Source organism: Bubalus kerabau, chromosome 5 (genome assembly GCF_029407905.1).
Source record: "Bubalus kerabau isolate K-KA32 ecotype Philippines breed swamp buffalo chromosome 5, PCC_UOA_SB_1v2, whole genome shotgun sequence".
Taxonomy (NCBI): domain Eukaryota; kingdom Metazoa; phylum Chordata; class Mammalia; order Artiodactyla; family Bovidae; genus Bubalus; species Bubalus kerabau.
The window spans coordinates 90,894,298-90,914,295 of record NC_073628.1 but is presented as its reverse complement, the minus strand read 5'-3'; the positions used below and the strand labels follow the sequence as shown (position 1 = coordinate 90,914,295).

Genomic DNA, 19,998 nt, shown 5'->3' with positions numbered 1-19,998 from the left:
GTGTTCAAATTCTATAATTTCTCATTACTAAGTTAATAAATGAACTTTACTTTGTGGAAGGGGGGCATTATAGCTATTAAGGGGAAATGAAGGTCATTCTTGATTTGTACCCCAGTTCTTCCATGTCCTAAGTGTGACAATAGACAGATTAATTTCCTCAGGCTCAATGTATTTATCTATAGTATGGGGATAATAGTGATTCTCTCATGTGTTACCAGGCTTCAAAGGAGATCGTCAATATAATAGACTTTCTCTAGAGTCAGGAATATCTAAGTTAGTATCAGTAGCTGATTTTACCACAGATTGAGGACAGGATGGGCAATGAATGTAAATGAAAAGCCATTTGAATGACTATTTTGGATAGTTTGGCTAAAAAGGAAAGAGGAAAGTAGAGATAAAGGAGATAGAGGAATATGTATGGTAAATGGTGTGATGGATACTTTTTCTTTTTGCCTGCTTGTTTGAGGGCTACTGTGTTTCTTATTCTGATGGTAGTCAATGGAATAAGATCCCAGGGGTCAGAAGGAATGGAATCCAGTGTGTTTAGTAGGAGAAAAGTTTCCTCTTCCACAGACTTGGATGGACAGGAAGGAAGCAGAAGGAGATGGAGAGAAGTTGGACTTGCTGGAAGAAGAAGGGGAAACAGCCCTTGCCTGAGGCCACAGTGCACTAGGGAGGAGAAGATGGGGCTTCTCTGTGGGAAGTGGTGGCTAGATTATGCTTGAGGAGAATCATAAAAATGCAAAATTTGTTAGGAGAACAACTCATCATGACAACAAAAAGTGAATTTGTCATTTATCCCAAAGGAGTTCCCCTGGGACACATAAAAGACTTGCCATGTAAGCAGAAGGACTCAGTAGAGATTGAAACTGAATTAGCAGGACATAAATCTGCAATGTTAACAACTTTTCTCCAGCAAAGAAAGTCTTAACAACCAAATTTAGGAATGCATCTGGGTTCTTTAGGAATGGAGTTTTGTTGAATGACTGAAGTAAAATGACAATATTGTTCAGTCACTAAGTCATGTCCGACTGTGAGCCCTTGGACTGCAGCCCGCCAGGCTCCTCTGACCATGGAATTCTCCAGGCAAGAATACAGGAGTGGGCTGCCATTTCCTCCTCCAGAGGATCTTCCTGATTCAGGGATTGAATCCGTGTCTCCTGCTTGGCAGGCAGGTTCTTTACCATTGAGCCTCCTTGGAAGCTCAAAGTGACGATAGTATTACTAAATATTGTAACGTGCTTATACTATGCCAGGATAGGTTGGTTTGGATGGGGCTTAGATCATGCAAATTCAGGCATTTATAAAAGGAGAACAACAGTGTCAGTAATAGGACAGTTGTTGTTCATCTTGATCATTGACTTAATGCACAGAAGTGATTAAAACCTTCCATGTGAGGTTTGTCTTAGAGAGCTGTTCACACAGGTTTAAAATAGGATTTTTAATTTTTCTACCTCAAAACCTCTCTTCCCGAAGTCTCTCCCATGTCTGTGAATTGTGTCACCATCTACTTCTGTGCTCAGGCCAACCCATACTCACCCAAGATTCCCCTTTACTCTCCCCTCCCACCTCCACATCCAATCCAGCAGGCAGTCCTGTTGGCTTCACATCTGAAATATTGTCTGAATCCAACCACTTAGTGCACCATCTCCTAGTCCAAGGGTGGCAAACTTTTCCTGTAAGGGCGAGATTAGGTCCTTGGGCCATAGTGTGATGATCCCATTCTATTCTGTCTTTGTCATTTTCATCCTCTTATTTGTATACCCTTTTAAAGCAATCTCCTTGATTCTAATTTTACTGCCCCTTGACCCATTTTCACAGTAGCTAGAGTCATCATTTTGAAACAAAAATCAAACTGTCTTGCTTAAAATTCTGTAATGACTTCCTGTTGTAATTAACAAAGCAAGGCTCCGGCCTCCAAATTACTCCGTGATTCAGCCCCTGCCTTCTGCTCCATTCTCCCTTTGCTAAGCATGCTCTGCTTATACCGTCCATTTTTCTGTTCTTTGAACTCTCCAAACCTGAAAAGGCTTAACTCAGACCCTAGTCCTTGTAGCTCCCTCTACTTGAAACGGCCTTCTCTGGACTGATTTCTTTTTCTCATTTATACCAACTATCCTCAAAAAAAGTCTCTTCTTTAAATAAAATTACTTTAAAAAAAAAGTCTCTTCTGGACTTCCCTGGTGGTACAGTGGATAGGAATCCACCTGCCAATGCAGGGGACATGGGTTTGATCCCTTGTCCAGGAAGATTCCACATGTTTCAGAGCAGCTAAGCCAGGATGCCACAACTACTGATCCTGTGCTCTAGAGCCTGGGAACCACAACTTCCAAACCTGCGTGCTGCCACTGCTTAAGCCCATGAGCCTAGAGCCTGTTGTCCTCAAGAGAAGCCACCACAGTGAGAAGCCCAAGCACCTCAGTGAAGAGGACACCCCTGCTTGCCAAAACTAGAGATGAATTGCACACTGCAACAAAGACTCAGCACAGCCCAAAAATGTCTTTTCTGATCTACCTGACAACTACTCCTTTGTATCTCATCCTTTCTAATCATGCTACGGCCAATTCTCCTGGTTAGTTTCTTCATTGCAGACTGATCTGAAATCATTCCATTTACCTATTTATTTACATATTAAAGTCTCCTCCTTGCCTATAAACTTTACAAAGGAAAGGATTTTGTCTCCTTTTTTTGTGTGTCTATAATCCCTATAATAGACCTGGCAGACAGCAGGCACTCAAAAAATATTTGTTGAATGAATGGAAGAATGAGTAAATGCATGAATGATCAATATTAAATGGTTTGGAGATGAAATTCAATGCCAAAGGCATCTCTCTATCTTATTCTTCTTCCATTCTCTCATTTTCAACAACTATTTGATAACCTTTTAAAAAGTTTATGGAGCTACTTTGGACACTGTGAAGTTTTAATCAGGAAAACAATCCATGCTGATAGCTTAGCTGTCTAATTAATGCTTTTCTCCCCAGTATCATGATTATCATACCTTAACTCAGGGAGTGATGCAGACGTGGACAAGGTCAAACACTGTGGACAATGGAATAAAAGCACCATAGTTTTGTTGGTCCCATGGATCTTTGAAAGAAATTCAAAAATCAAAAGACTATGGTGCCGCGATGGCAGGATCTAGAGCCAGAAGACCTGAGGTTAAGCTCTGTCCTGCTGTTCACTGGATATAAGGCCATAGACAAAGGACCGAATCTCTCTCACATTCCATTTCATTATTTACAAACTGAGCTAAAGGTGAGATGACTCCACAGATGTATTGTAAGGACTAATTCAGTTCTATGCCTAAAAGGGCTCTGTAAGTTCAAAAATGCTGTCAAATCTTCAGTTCAGTCCCTCAGTCATGTCCAACTCATTGCGACCCCATGGACTGCAGCACGCCAGGCTTCCCTGTCCATCACCAACTCCCAGAGCTTGCTCAAACTTCCCTATCCATCACCAACTCCCAGAGCTTGCTCAAACTCATGTCCGTCAAGTCAGTGATGCCACCCAACCATCTCGTGTCAAATCTTAGCTGCTGTTAAAAACATGTTGCCTTTGTCTAAATGATCTGTGTTGTGCAGATCCCATGTGAGTTATTATGTTTTCTGAACAAAATAAGCCTTTACGGATTTTGACGTGTTACTGGTCAGGGATGCATTTGAATTTTAACAGGACTCTTTGATGAATAAGAAGCCTAACAAAAGAATCAATGCAAATATGAAAACTTTAGGTACCATGAAAAGAGCACAGGAGAGGGAGATTTTATAATGAGCACAGGCTCTTATAAGGAGTTTTCTTGGTTTTTAAATCCTGCTTCTGCCACTTATTAGCTGAATGACCTTGGAGAATTTCCTTTGCCCTGAGTTTTGGATAACTAACCTATACACGAAAAATGATAATTCTTATTCTAGGAATTCATTAAAAAGATAAAATGAAAATATAAATGTAAAAATCCCTGGTGTCATGCCCAGCTCATAGGAAGAACAGGGAGAGTGTGTTCTCTTTGACATATTTTATAGTAGGCAGAATGGCAACTGACTCTTCTATTCCAGAGGAAAGGGGGCCCAAGAGAGAGGCCCCTTCAAGAAGATGTGAGTTTGAATGGGACAAGGGCATATTTGGAGGGAAAGATCTGAGCCATGGGTTGATGCCTGGGGTGGGAACTTCCAACTTCCAATCAGGGGGATCCTGTGTAAGGAACTGGAGTCTAAAAGATTGGAGAGGAAATGGACTTATTTCTCAGGTCTCCCCAAGGTTGTGGATTTTACAAGTGATTTCCACCTTATCCAGAACAATGAGTTCCAGCCCAATCACCAAATGCAACATTTACTAATTTACACACATCTCTGGAGTCAGAGAAAGGGCTTATGAAATCCAGGTCCCACTTAGGCATGCTGTGCTGTGCTGTGCTTAGTCATTCAGCAGTATCTAACTCTTTGTGACCCCATATACTGTAGCCTGCCAGGATTCTCTGTCTATGGGGATTCTCCAGGCAAGAATACTGGAGTGGGTTGCCATGCCCTCCTCCAGGGGACCTTCCCAACCCAGATCTCCCTCTTTGCAGGCAGATTCTTTACCATCCAAGCCCAAGAATACTGGAGTTGGTAGCCTATCCCTTCTCTAGGGGATCTTCTATCCAAATATGTGCCAATTGAGGCATATGCATTGCATGGGAAGTTAGAGATTGCACCAGACCTGGCATTCCAGATTTGTTCAAAGAGTCAACTTTAGTTCAGCTGAAGGCTGCTAATGAGTGGTAGAATTCGTTTCTGACTGAAAGGAATCTTTCTTTTTGTTTCTATGTACTCTTTCAAAAAGAGCCTAATTGTTCCTTCTGATTAATTTCTAACTATATATACTTAGTAGAATTGAAAACAGGCAGGTGCACCTCATAAGGAGATATCAAATGAGCTACATCCTAAAATACACTCTTTTTTCAAAGACAAAGTATAGTTGCCTAAGCAAACCTCACCTGAGTCCATAATAAGGTAAAGAAAACAATAAAATCTGGATTGGCTTCAAAGGTCCATAAAGCATTGTCATTCCTCATGATGGGTCAATGGCCCCCTCTCATAACTCAGGGTGGGATCTTGCTTAGTTTTATTTACCAGGAAACCTGAAGCATGGTGAAGCAGCATAGCTTCTCTTCAAGAACCAAAGGCCTTAAAGAATTTTTGGTCCTGGGTTAGAGATGAGGAGTGTCTGGTCTGAGCTAAGTGAACAGCTTACTCAAGAGTTTTGATCCTTGAGTTCTCATAAACATATCACAGATTGCTCCAAGCTATGGGCAAAATTGCTTCTAGAAAGACATTTGTATGCTTAGACCAGTGCTCTCAGGTGAAGTCCATGTAATAAATATCTACCCAAAATACCTCCAACAGGTGAGCTCCTCTGATTATATATCAATAAGGCTAATAAAAGAAGGGGGCTTCCCAGGTGGTTCAGTGGGTAAAGAATCCACCCTCAATGCACGAGACACAGGAAATGCAGTTTTGATTTCTGGGTCAGGAAGATCCTCTTGGAGGAGGGTATGACAACACGCTCCAGCATTCTTGCCTAGAGAATGTGGTGGATAGAGGAGCCTGGCAGGCTACAGTCCATAAGGTCACAAAGAATCTGAAGTGACTGAGAACGCAGGCAAACAAGAAAACTGTTGAATAATCGTCTCAACAACTGCCTCAGATCTACTTGTGAGGAGGGCCCTGGATGATGGTTTTTGAAGCATCTACTTTTTTAAGTACTTCGATGAGAAACTAAGACAAGAACTACTTAGAAGGAGTGGTGCTCTTTTCATTATATACAATCCCTGTTTTCACAATGAAATAAAACCGTAAAATCAGAGAGTATGAACCTATTTTATGGTTGGTGTCTATGAAATGGGTAAAACTCATGTCCTGCGCAGACCTCTGGGCTCCAGGCTGGCAGCCTCAATGTCCTGACCTGGTCCTTTCCTCTGTTAGGATCAGGGTTGGCTGAGGTGTTCTGCTGTCTTCAAGGCATTGACATGCACTGTTGTTGTCTGTTGTTGTTTAGTTGCTAAGCCGTGTCTGACTCTTTTCTAACCTCAAGGACTATAAATCATCCATGGAATTTTCCAGGCAAGAATACTGGAGTGGGTTGCCATTTTCTTCTCTAGGGGATCTTCCCAACCAAGGGATTGAACTCACGTCTCCTATGACTCCGGCATTGGCAGGTGGATTCTTTATCACTGAGCCACCAGGGAAGCCCATACAGACATCTAAATCTTAATTTTCTCTTGAATCTTTAAAATACTGTTTCAGATATGATCCCAAGGTAGAAGTAGGCAGGCAAGCAGCAACAAAGAACTTATTTATTCTATTCATGTGGCACTAATTCATATTCATGATAACAGAATTCAAACAATGCAAAAAATCAGTCTCCCTCATGCCCCAGGCCCGAGGTTGTCCATCTTTTTCCTCTAAGAAAACCAATATTACCAGTTTTGTGTGTGTGTGTATGTGTGTGTACTCTACAAGAATAGAGAGCTTATGTATATAAAAGCATCCTTTAAAAGTAAAAGCAATACTATATAATATACACACTCTTCTGCATTTTGCTTTTTTTCATTTGCTAGTCTATTTCAGAGATTATATCAGTGGGAAATCTACTTTATTATTTTTAATGGGTAGCTTGTTTGTACAGGTGTATCTGTTTTGGGAGGTACCATGATTTATTTAACTAGTCCAATATTGATGAACATTTAAATTGTTTATATAGTCTTATGTCACTTGCATGCTGTAATTTTGAGCAAAGATGAATATGGTCGAGATAGCCCTCAAACCACTGGTCAGTTGCCTATCTTCACCATATTTGCCAAAGAGAGCATCAGAAAGATGAAAAAATTAAGTGTTCTTATCCCATAAACACACACACACACGCAAATAAACATGATAATAAAAGGCTAAGGAGAAACTTTGGGAGGCAATGCATATGTCTATGGCCTTGATAGTGGTGATAGTTTCATGGATGCATGCTGCTGCTGCTGCTGCTAAGTCGCTTCAGTCGTGTCTGACTCTGTGAGACCCCATAGACAGCAGCCCACCAGGCTCCCCCGTCCCTGGGATTCTCCAGGCAAGAACACTGGAGTGGGTTAGTATACTTATCTCCAAATTCATCTTTCAATATGTTCAGCTTTTCACATTGTCAATCATACCTCAACTCTTTGTTTTTTAAAGAAAAGGAAGCACAAAAGATTCTTTGACCAAATGCCTGTACTCTCTCATTAGTGTAATAAATTTCTTGCAAAGATGGCGGGAATAGTTCCACTGATCCCTACACGCATACTCCTTTGCAATGGACTTTGTCATTCATCCCTTCCTGAGGGACAGTCTGTGACTTCTATCTGACCTCTCCTTGTGATTGTTTTCTACCATAGAATGTAGCTAAGTCCTCAGTGTACTGATACTGAATGCCTGAAGCACACACTTGGCCATCTTTACTCCTGGCAAGTCCCACAGACATTCCCCTACCACTACCGGGGCTAGTGTTGTGGCTGGATTGGTCCTTGTATTTCTTTTTTAAATTAATTTATTTTAATTGGAGGATAATTTCAATACTCTGATGGTTTTTGCCATACATTAACATGAATCAGCCACAGGGTTCAGGATGGGGGGACACGTGCACCTTTGTGGTTCTTATTATGACTGCAGGATTCCCCTCAACAAAATCATCAGGGGACCTTGAAGAACATGATTTACTTCTCACAGGTCCTGGAGGGTACACAGTTACAGAGACTACACAGAAAGGTCTTGATAGAGACGAAGGTAAGAGTGTAGACCTGGGGCTCTGCCTTTATTTTAGGGCCCAAGCGTGCGGTGGAATTTCACGGGTTTATTTTTTATTGGAGAATTTAAAACTTCAGGAAGGGAATCTGAGCAAAGTGTTCTGTTATCTAGGTTGCTCAGCGCTTCAAAAAGGGAAACTTCACTGGGTGAGGGATGCCAGGGGTGGGCAGCCTGGCTCCTTACCTAGTTGTTTGCTAATAGTTGTGCCACACGGCTGGCAATTTGTTTCCAAGACGAGTGTCTTTACAATGGTTGCCTCAGCGATCGCAAAGCTTAATGTCAGGCAATTACATTACAACCGAAAAGCTTAATGTCAAGCAGTTACACCGCAGAAGCCTTGCAGCTTCTCCCCCTGCCCTCTTAAAAGGCTGCCTGACACCACTCAGAGAAGCCCAGTGAGGCCTGATGGTGAGAGGCCATATGAAGACAGGCTGATGGCAGAACCCAGATGTGAATGAGGCCACCTTCAACTCTCCAAGGGCAGTTAGGCAGCCTGAGACTACCGCTGTACCGGGATTCTAACCCAGACTGCTACCCACAGAATCATAGCAAGAACGTGGTTGCTACTTAAGCCACTGAGTTTGGGACTGTTTGTTAAGTAGCAGTGGATGAGCGATTCAGGTGCTAAGGATTTCGCCAAACCTCTCTCTCAGGGTTTTTCCATCCTCGAAAATTTTATGGATGGACCTAGGAATTCACAGTTCAGCAGGTTCCCCAGAGGGTTCTTTTTTAATGTAATAGTTCAGGCATAACTCACACACTGTGTTTATGTAGTATAAAAGGTTATGAAGCAGGATAATAAAATAACCATAAAATCACTATTATCTTAAGAACTAGTAATTACCAACACTGTGCTATCTATCTATACTCTCATTTCCTGATCTATTCCACTGTCTCCCCAAGACAGAGGTAGCAACGTCCTGAGTTGAGAGTTCATCATTCCTTTGCATATAGATATAGCCATATAAAATATATATGTACATACATATTATATGTACATTACATATGTATCACATGTGGATAAATATGTGTGTATAATATATACATTCACACATAATATATTTGGTTTTGCTTATTTTAAAACTTTATTAAAAAATGTTATCATACTGCATGGCAAAGCAGATTATTAGATTGATAAGGATATAGACTCTGGTGTTAAGCTGCCTGTGTACAAATTCTAGCTCTATGCCCCTTAGTATATGAGGGACCTAGGCAATTTACTTAACCTCTATGGGATTTGGTTTTCATTTCTAGGAAATAGAGGTGATGATAATAATATCTACCTCTTAGGGTCTTGGTGAAGGTTAATGAAATAACTTATCTAAAGTAATTAAGATAGTGTACTATACAGAGTAAGTGCTTTACAAAAGTGAAAGTGAAGTCAGTCAGTCGTGTCCGACTCTTTGCGACCCCATGGATTGTAGCCCACCAGGCTCCTCCGTCCATGGGATTCTCCAGGCAAGAATACTGGAGTGGGTTACCATTTCCTTCTCCAGGGGATCGTCCCAACCCAGGGATCAAACCCAGGTCTCCCGCATTGCAGGCAGACGCTTTAACTTCTGAGCCACCAGGGAAGCCCAAGTGCTTTATAAGTACTACTATTTTTATTTTGCAATACACTGATTTCACCTAGTGTTGTGTGCCATGATTCATACCTGCTGTGTATATCCCTGCAGTTCATTCATGTCTCACTGATATATATCACTTCAGTACAGAACTATACTAAAATTTATTTAGCCATTCTCTATTAATGGATATTGTCATTGTCCCCAGTTCTTTGCTTTTGCAGCAGGGGTACAATAAGCATCCTTTTCTATATCTCCTAGGGTATAAATGCAGACTTTCTCAAGGTGTATGTCTCAGAGGAGAGTTGCTGGGTCACAGACAGTGAGAATACTTAGTTTTACAAAAAGAGGCCGAGTGATTTCCAACTGTAGTGGGACCAGAAGACAGTCTCATGTCCTTGTTCTTTCCCATCTTCCCCAGGATTTGATTTTATCAGTTTTTATTTGATTTTACCAAGTTTATTGGGGAGTGTTCTCAACACTTTTGAGGGGTTACTGAAAGCAGAAATGTGCAGAGAACCATGATGCAATGACAACAAAGATCTCACCCAATCCTATAAGACTTTGATCAGAATTTTAATGCATTGTTTTTTTTGAGCCTTAGAGAAACTTTTTGCCTCGAGTATTTGGTGAAGGAAACATATGCCTTTTTAAAAAGTCTAATAATTTTGACTTTGTTGACTTCACACTCGGAGAAACCATAAAGCATCTCCTCAATCCTTCTTAGATTCTTGCAGCCCCAATTCTCCCCACTACCCCTTGCCCATTGCAATTCTCCTTTGCCTGCCTCTCTAATGCTGCCCCATTTCTCTTCTCCCCTTACTTCCCTGACCACTCTCTCCTTTTACCTCCCTCTTTGATGACCATGCTTATTCCCAGCTGCCCCTCAGGTTGCCTGAGTTTTGAATCCTGACACTTTCGCCCATGGCAACTGTGAACCATTTCTTACTCCTTAATTTTACTGTCCTCCAATTTCCTCAGTTCTAAATGGGCATAATAAAAGTATCTACTCACCTGGTTTAGTGAAGATTAATGTAAAACATGTAGAAAAGAATCTGATACATACTAAGTGCTCATGAAATGTTACTGTGCATTATTCCCTTCCCTTCCATCTCAAGTCAGGTTTCCTAGAAAGGGGTCTCAGATGCAAGAAGTTTATTGATGAGTGTTCTCAACAATTTTGGGGTTGTAGAAAACAGGGATGGTCAGAGAACCATGATGTAGTAACAGCAAAGGTCATAGCCAACCCTACAGAGTTCTAGAGCTGGATGACCTTTTCAGAGCTGCCCTCAACTGGAGATAGAGGTCAAGTCTTTATTCTCTATATTGTAGTACAAACTAAAGCCACTTAATGTTGCTGAGACTTGGATTTCTTTATCTATAAAATGGCTAAATTTTACCTATCTTAAAGGATTCAATGGAGAAAAAAAGTCCAAAAACAGATGCAGTAAAGAAATAACCCGATCAATGTAAGGTGTTAGTCATCACAGCATGTGGCAATAGCACCTTAATAGCATACATTAAAACTCAACATTCAGAAAACTAAGATCATGGCATCTGGTCCCATCACTTCATGGCAAATAGATGGGGAAACAATGGAAATAGTGAGAGACTTTATTTTCTTGGGCTCTAAAATCACTGCAGATGGTGACTGCAGCCATGAAATTTAAAGATGCTTGCTCCTTGGAAGAAAAGTTATGACCAAACTAAACAGCATATTAAAAAGCAGAGACATTATTTTGCCAACAAAAGTCCATCCAGTCAAAGCTATGGTTTTTCCAGTGGTCATGTATGGATGTGACATGGACTATAAATAAAGCTGAGTGCCAAAGAATTGATGCTTTTGAACTGTGGTGTTGGAAAAGATTCTTGAGAGTCCCTTGGACTGCAAGGAGATCCAACCAGTCCATCCTAAAGGAAATCAGTCCTGAATATTCATTGAAAGGACTGGTGTTGAAGCTGAAGCTCCAATACTTTGGCCACCTGATGCAAAGAACTGACCCATTGGAAAATGCCCTGATGCTGGGAAAGATTGAAGGCAGGAGGAGAAGGGGACGACAGAGGATGAGACGGTAGGATGGCATCACCGACTCAATGGACATGAGTTTGAGTAAGCTCCAGGAGTTGGTGATGGACAGGGAAGGCTGGTGTGCCGCAGTCCATGGGGTCACAGAGAGTCAGACATGACTGAGTGACTGAACTGAACTGAACTGAGCACACATTTAAAATGGGATTTAAAAATCTTAGTAATTTAAAACTGTGACCACCAGCATATATGAGGACAGCAGAGAACTCACTCTCACTAACTGTTGAGAACTTTCAACAAGATTCATTTACTCATCTTCATTCATAAAGGGAAAATTTTTCTGAATTATATCTCCTAAAAAAAAAGAATTATTCAGATACATGTCAGGATGTTGGTAATTTTAAACAAAAGCTGATTAAATATTGAGTGCTCATAATCCAATTTAGAGTGTTTACTCATCTTTTGTGCTTTCTAAAAAGCTGATCTATAAAAATAGATTTGGGGTTGTGATGTGTGATCACAGCTGATGTCAAGATGCACCCTGATCACAGGTGTGTCAGACACACTCTTGCATTTATTGATCTACCTTATACCAGACACCCAGCATGAAAATAGCACTAGGCAAAGACCAAGGCCCCTTTCTGAAAGAATATACCAAGGATAGTTCAGAGCCATCTATACTTAAGGAAAAGGGAGGTTAGCAAGGAAGACAGAGCTATAGGTCTTTCTAATGCTTTCTTTCTGCAAACCCACTGAAGAGTGGCTACAAACAACCATGGAACATTTTTCCTGCCTCCCACTACCATTTCTCTACATAATTTTCCCCTGATTTTTTTCTCTTTTCTCTTTTCATTTCCTCTTAAATACAGATGAAAAAAAAATCAGTCAATTCCTTTTTTGACAGAATACAGCAAAAGAAATGAACTGAGAAGACCTCTCCACCCAAGAGCCTAGAAAACCTCTTTATGTACCTGGCAAGATTCTACCTTCTTCTTGGACCACTGCCCTGATCCCTTGCTTCTTGTGATAATCACATCATTTGGTTCTCAGCTCTGGTACTTTGTCTTCACACAGTGAGCAAGTGGAGCATCTCTTGGTTCAATTACTAGAGGATACAATCAAAGAAAGTGCAATCAATACAATCAAGTTTCCAAAGTACTGACTCTTTTAAGTCATTGCCGAGTTGCCGTTTTCCAGCAATACAACAACCAGAATCACATTTAAAGAATTCTACTGAATTATTGTCTATTTCCTGCCTCTTTCCCACGTGACTATCAAGATCATTTTATTTTCCTTCTCCCAAGACAGTGATCTACCTGGACAACTTCTCCTTTACAAGGATATTCAAATGACCTTAAAATGATATCTGCACTAATTTCTAACTGCAGTTGCCTGCTCAGACTCTCTCAAGAAACCTGGCTCTTTAGCAAGTGACAAGGGGAAATCAATATTCCAGAGACAAAGTGATGAGAACTTTCCTGGAACAGTTTGCCGTCTCTGCTTAACTCGAGATCTTTCTGTGAAGACTCAGGCAATTCTTCTGAAAAAAAAAAATATATATATGTATTAGCCTTGCAAATGTCTACCAAATTTTACAATGTATTTTTTTTACAATTATAAATTTACAATATAATCGTAATAACCATTTATAGGACACTACGTGCCCGGCCTATCCTTCAAGTTTGTCCGTGGTGGCCCAGTTAGTTAATGATGGAGGTGGGATTTCAATGTGGATTTCTTTGACTGTAAACACCATGTTCTTAACTACCACATGGCTTCTTTATTTATTTGCTAGTAATTAGTACATGAGATAATGTATGAAGGGTCTAATACAATACACAGCCCATATATACTCTATTTTCTTCTACTCATCTGAATCTTACATTAATGATAAAAAATGATAAACCAGATACAAGAAGAGAACCACCAAGCTCCAAAGTGATCACTTGTGTTGGTAAATGGAATAACTACTATCAGTTGATTTTTCCATCCTTAAGCCAAAAATATTTTTTAGCTTACCTTGATGTCAGAGAATAATTAAGGAGTCCAATAAAGGAAGGAGGTATTCTTAATTATTTGTTGACTATTATTTGTTTTGAATGGGTAGATTAAGTAGCTTATCTTCAAGGCCAGCTTACATTATTAATGATAATTATAACAGTTAAATTAATTTTGTTAAGCATTTATTATGAGCCAGCTACTGGTTGAGATATTTTACACACAGTATTCATTTAACCTTTATAACAACCTGTAAGACTGGCTGTACTATCTCTATTTTACATAGGTTAAATTTAAGGCTTTATAAAGGTAAGTATCTTGGCCCAGGGGCTTCCCTGGTGGCTCAGATGGTAAAGAATCTGCCTGCAATGTGGAAGACCTGGGTTAGGAAGATCACCTGGAGTAGGAAATAGCAACTCACTCCAGTTTTCTTGCCTAGAAAATTCCATAGACAGAGGAGCCTGGTGAGCTAGAGTCCACAGGGTCACGAAGAGTCAGATGTGACTGGGCGACTAACACACACACACACACACACACACACACATACACACACGCATATATCTTGGCCAAGATCAGAGGACTGGCAGATGCTGAAGGTAGAATCAGAACCTAGTATGCCTGACTCCAGAGCCTTTGTTCTTTATGTGTCCTTCATTTGACATTTCTTTACAAATATATCTGTAAGCACCTGAAGAGTGCCGCACATTTGTCTAGGCTTCAAGGATTATGCTGAACAAGATAAGCAAAATCCTAGCCCTCGGAGACTCTTCTATCAGATAGGAATACCACTGTGACAAATGTTCTTGAATGCTAAATGATAGAAAAGGGGCATACAGAATGTTATGAAGACTTATAACACGGCTATCTAACCTAGTTTAGAGAGTCAGTGAAACTGCACAGTGAAAGCAACATTTAATCTGAAGCTTGAAAAATGAGTAGGAGACAGCCAGATGAAGGAGAAGAAAAGAGTATTGGGAGCAGAAGTAATAGCACATTTGAAGGCCTGGAAGCAAAATGATATGGCTCATTGGAGGAACCATAGAGTGCAACAGAACTCGAGCACAGAACTGTTCTACGACAGGCAGGTTTGAGGAAGGAGATAATTACATAACAGAGGGCCAAAGATGATGAATGAGACCTAGACAAGGGCCAAATCATGTGCCTGTAAGCCACCTTAAGGATATTGGACTTCACATAAGAACTGGGGAAACATCCAAAAAAGGGTTTAGGAAAGACCAGATTTATGCTTGGAGGAGGGCAAGGTGGATACAAGGAGCCAAGATCCACCTGAGACATTTTACAAAGTCACAAGTAGAAGAAAAGATATTTTTCTTTTCAAAGGACTTAAACGCTAAAGTGAAGTGAAGTTGCTCAGTCGTGTCCGACTCTTTGCGACCCCATGGACTGTAGCCTATCAGGCTCCTCCGTCTATGGGATTTTCCAGGCAAGAGTGCTGGAGTGGATTGCCATTTCCTTCTCCAGGGGATCTTCCCGACCCAGGAATCGAACCCGGGTCTCCTGCATTGCAGGCAGACGTTTATACCATCTGAGCCACCAGGGAAGCCCCAAACGCTTAAGAGTGAATATAACTATACATGTTAACATGTGTAGCAGATACAGCTTTAGACAACACTTATTGAGAATCATGTGACATTTGTTCACTTGCAGGTATTTATTGGAAACTTACTTTGTACCTGGCACTGTTCTAGGAACAAAAATGCACAAAAATGCCTGTAGTCATAGAGCTTATGCTTGAGATTTGATTGCCAGATACTAAGTACAGGCATTAACTAGATAAGCCTTCCTCCAGCCCTATGAGATGGGCTAGCAGATTATCTCACCTCATTATCTCTTCTCACAAAGATACTGAGGTGCAGGGTGGTCAAGGACTCCCCAAGATTTGCCTGCAGATCTGTCTGACTCCAGAGCCAGTGCCTTCCTGTGGGATAAACACAAGGGAAAGGCAAGAGAGCCTAAAAACACAGCACTCTCAGTCACTGCAGCCATGGGAGCAATGCAGGGTCCTACACAGGCTGAACTCACAAGCCTTAATTTCAGTCTTGCAAGTGGTGTTTTTAAAGCTTTCAATGAACTTTTATTTTATTTTACAGTAAGACCACATTTTCCTTAATGCTTCCTTAATCAAAGTATTTCTAATGGGTAAATTTGATTCTCAGCTTGGCGCAGAAATCAGCTATGTGTTCTGAAGACAGCATACTCAACAGCCTGACTCCCCAGGGCATGACTGTGATGGATGAATTTGGAGTGTCTGACAGGGAGGCAATGCCTCTAGCACCTTTATATTGATTTCCCTTTCATCCTGTTCTCCCTCCTGCTCATTGAGTCTTTTTTTTTTTTTCAATTTTATTTATTTATGTCTACTTTTGGCTGTGCTGGGTCTTTGGTGCTGCGTGGGCTTTTCTCCAGTTGCAGTAAGCAGGGGCTACCCTCCCGCTGTGGTGCTCAGGCTTCTCATTGCAGCGGCTTCTCTTGTAAGGAGCACAGGCTTTAGGGCACACAGGCTCAGGAGTTGCAGCTCGCTGGCTCTGGAGCACAGGCTCAGTAGTCGCGGCACACGGGCTTAGTCGCTACGTTGCATGTGGAATCTTCCCAGATCAAGGATTGAACTTGTGTCTTCTACATTTGCAGGCAGATTCTCAACCACTGAACCACTGGGGAAGCCCCTCACTGAGTCTTTAATGAAGAAAATTTGGCTTTGCTTTATTCAGGAGCTAGATCCCTGTTCTGTCTCCCTGCACAGTTATGCCTTCTTAGCTCCTTAGTTTTCAATTCCTCTCAGGAACTAGGATCAAGAGGTCATCTTAGCATTAGTTTCTGGAAGAATGTGCTTCAGGGCACATCCCTCAAACTCCTGGGAAAGAGGCCGTCAGTTAATGCTGGAGTCAGATGCTTGTTTAGCCCATTAGCAGACACAACCTGGCCTTTGTTACCTCTGCGTCAGAGAGGGCAGCACCTCCGTGGGTGGAAAGGACAGAACCTCTCCCTGTGCGCTGTCATCTGGAGTGGCCCTCCTCCGCTTGCAGTCCTCTGATCTTCTACTGGCAAAGGGGGAGACAGGTAATAGGAGAGCTGGTATCTGAACTGGTGCCTAGGAAAGGATCTGGCAGATCCTTGAATCTAGAATGTTGAGCCTTTAGAGCCTTTTTATTTATCTCTGGGCTTTAGTCCCACTTTAGGACTACAGGAAGGCTCACTCAGTGTCTGGTCACCTATACTATAAAGGAAGAACAGAGAAGGTGTGTGACCTTGAAAGGGCCAGATGATCAGTGGTTATGCTATTCCTGTGTCCATCATTCCTTCATTCCCACCTAAACCAAAGATAAAGGAGTCCCATTTTCCAAAGCTAATCCCTTCTGCCAATCTGACTTCCTCAGTTAGGAGGCAAATCTCCTTTCTCTGGATTTTTTACCTCACCCTGCAAATATGTTTAAGAATTCTCTATGTCACTGAACTTTGATCTAAAACATCCTACTAAATTACTTAAGTGACCTTCCTCTATCTCTTCTTTCATTCCAGATTCTTATCACTAATTTCCTTCATTTCTAATTCTACTCAATACTCAATCCTTTTCCATTTCACTTTGAGTTCTGCTGCTCTCCTGTGGGAGAAGGCAATGGCACCCCGCTCCAGTACTCTTGCCTGGAAAATCCCATGGGTGGAGGAGCCTGGTAGGCTGCGGTCCATGGGTTCGCTAAGAGTCGGACACGACTGAGAGACTTCACTTTCACTTTTCACTTTCATGCATTGGAGAAGGAAATGGCCACCCACTCCAGTTTTCTTGCCTGGAGAATCACAGGGACGGGGGAGCCTGGTGGGCTGCCGTCTATGGGGTTGCATAGAGTCAGACACGACTGAAGTGACTTAGCAGCAGCAGCAGCTCTCCTGTGACTCTTCCCTTGCAGGTTCAGTGGCCTAACTACAAAATTATTTTTTTTCCCCTCAATCTGTAGGGAAAAAAATTGATAAAAATATAAAGACTAAATAGGTCAAAGATGGAATTTAAGGTTCAGTTCAGTTCAGTTGCTCAGTCGTGTCTTACTCTTTGTGACCCCATGAATCGCAGCAGGCCAGGCCTCCCTGTCCATCACCATCTCCTGGAGTTCACTTAAACTCACTTCCATCGAGTTGGTGATGCCATCCAGCCATCTCATCCTCTGCCGTCCCCTTCTCCACCTGCCCCCAATCCCTTCCAGCATCAGAGTCTTTTCCAATGAGTCAACTCTTCACATGAGGTGGCCAAAGTACTGCAGTTTCAGCTTTAGCATCATTCCTTCCAAAGAAAAAGGATATATAAACAAAAACTCTTAGCTAAGTGGGGATGAGAATGAGAGCAAATGCTTATTTTGAGCAATTAATATAGGCAGGATAACATTCTAGTTATTCTAGAAATATAGGATGCATCAGACAAGGATTATTAACTCCATCAAGGACCTATAAACAAGAAAAACAGAAAAGGTCTGCACAGACTGATTAAAGGTAAAAGCAGAAATCTATATGTGCTATACATAATTTTCATAAAAAGTTTTTAGAAGACTGAGTAGGAGACATTTCATATTTTAAGTTTTAATTTACATTTCTGATTCCCTTTGGGGGGGTATGTTTTATTGTCTATATATTTATAAGAACAGAGATGTGATAGACATTCAACAAATGTTTACTGAAGGAGTGAACTGAATGAATGACTGAAACGAAAGTTTCTGGCAGGTTTGTGTTTCAAAGTAATGCTGCCATAGAATCATCCCTCATTTGAATATCTCATATGAAATAAATGAGTATTTTCTTCAGACCAAGGGCCATGCCATGTATTCTTCTCAGAACCTGGTTGGTATGATTAATGCACAATAAATATTTTCTGAATAAAGTGAATTAATTAATGAATAAAGATACTTTAACAATGCATAGCAGGTAAACAATTCTAATGCATTTGTCAAAAATCATAGAAGTATCTATTAAAATGTATTTTTATGATCAAAGAGGAAATAAAAAATACCTAGAGAGAAAAGAAAATGAAAGCGCAACAGTCCAAAATGTATGGGATACAGCAAAAGGAGTTCTATTAATAAGGGGGAAGTTTAGAGCAATAAAATCTTACCTCAAGAAACAAGAAAAAGCTCAAACAACCTAATGTTACACCTAAAACAACTAGACAAAGAAGAACAACTAAAACCTAAAGTTAATAGAGGAAAGAAATCATAAAGAGCAGGGCAGAAATAAACAAAGTAGAAACAAAGAAACCAAGTGCAATGATCAATGAAACTAAAAGCTGGTTATTTGAAAAGATAAACAAAACTGATAAACCTTAAGCCAGACTCAATCAAAAAAAAGGGGGCGGGGAGGAGTCAAATCAGTATAATTAGAAATGGAAAAGAAGAGGTTACATCTGACACCACAGAAATATAAAGGCTCATCAGAGACTACTATGAACAACTGTATACCAATAAAATGGACAAACTGGAAGAAATGGACACATTCTTAGAAGGGTGCAATCTTCCAAGACTAAATCAGAAACAGAAAATATGAACAGGCCAATCACAAGCACTGAAATTGAAACTTCACTATGCTTTATATAGTCTGTTCTTCTTGTATCCCATGTAGGTGAGGTATTTATGACATTTATGACAGCTGGAAAGCTGTGAAGAAAGGGATAAAGAAAGTGGGGTTGTGGGAAGCAAAAAGTCTCATTATCTCCAGGGCTACAGCTAAGGCTGTGAAATGGCTTAGCTCCCCTGAGAGGGTACCATGTGATATGAAAGTACACTCTTCAAACGTGACATTTTGGCAGTCTCCTAGTCCTTCAGTTTCACTGCGTCTTTCACTGTTATTTAAGGACATGCAATCACGGGCAACAACTCCAGCTTTTGTACCCCAGATACTTTTTCCTGGTCTTCCTTAACTTTTGCAAGTAGACTCAAATACGTGGGAGTGAATTTTTTTTTTTTAAATGGACTCCAAAGTAAGTCCCAAGTAAGACGTTGAACTGAAAAACTTCCAATGTCTCCTTCTAATTGCCACTGTCCTTCCTGCCAGATTACAAGCCATTCAAATGGCAGGCCCTGACATTATCTCACATTTGACCCATAAAAACCTCAGCACTCTGTCATTAGACAGAAAAACAACAGCTGAATCTTGGACATGGGATAGATGTGTATGTCATTCTGGAAACCTTAAGACAGCCCAGGACTAGTGATTCCCAGCTGTTTATTCTAAGAAGAATTTCAACAAGGTTTTATTTGTGTATGTGCCCACTTACATGTGGCTGTATCAAAAAGAAAGGGAGAGAGAAAAGCTCTCCATTTTATGCTGTATTATACTGCAGTTAGAGAAAATGTAAGCAACACAGAGTTAAACCTTCTATTCCAGAACCTTTTCTATCAGGCAAACTCTGTTTTGGGCAGCTGATACTATTTGCTCAACATACTCTGTTTTGGGCAGCTGATACTATTTCCTCAACATTCAAATGATCTTTTGTTTATATGCAGATGACACCACCCTTATGGCAGGAAGGGAAGAACTAGAGCCTCTTGATGAAAGTGAAAGAAGAGTGGCTTAAAACTCAACATTCAGAAAACTAAGATCATGG

At 40.9% G+C, this 19,998-nt stretch overlaps 1 long non-coding RNA gene across 7 annotated transcripts in view; it reads right to left on the bottom strand.

Annotated features, from left to right (window-relative positions):
- The window catches only part of LOC129652985 (uncharacterized), a 43,864-nt gene that overhangs the window by 13,540 nt on the left and 10,326 nt on the right, over positions 1-19,998 (bottom strand). For 5 of the 7 annotated variants that reach the window (XR_008714888.1, XR_008714884.1, XR_008714887.1 and 2 more), the window contains 3 exons: positions 17,534-17,688; positions 15,239-15,336; positions 12,371-12,939 (listed from right to left, as the gene is read on the bottom strand). This is a non-coding gene — a long non-coding RNA (uncharacterized LOC129652985). The remainder of the gene's footprint in view (positions 1-12,370; positions 12,940-15,238; positions 15,337-17,533; positions 17,689-19,998) is intronic. The other 2 variants (XR_008714883.1, XR_008714885.1) reach the window with 2 other exon arrangements.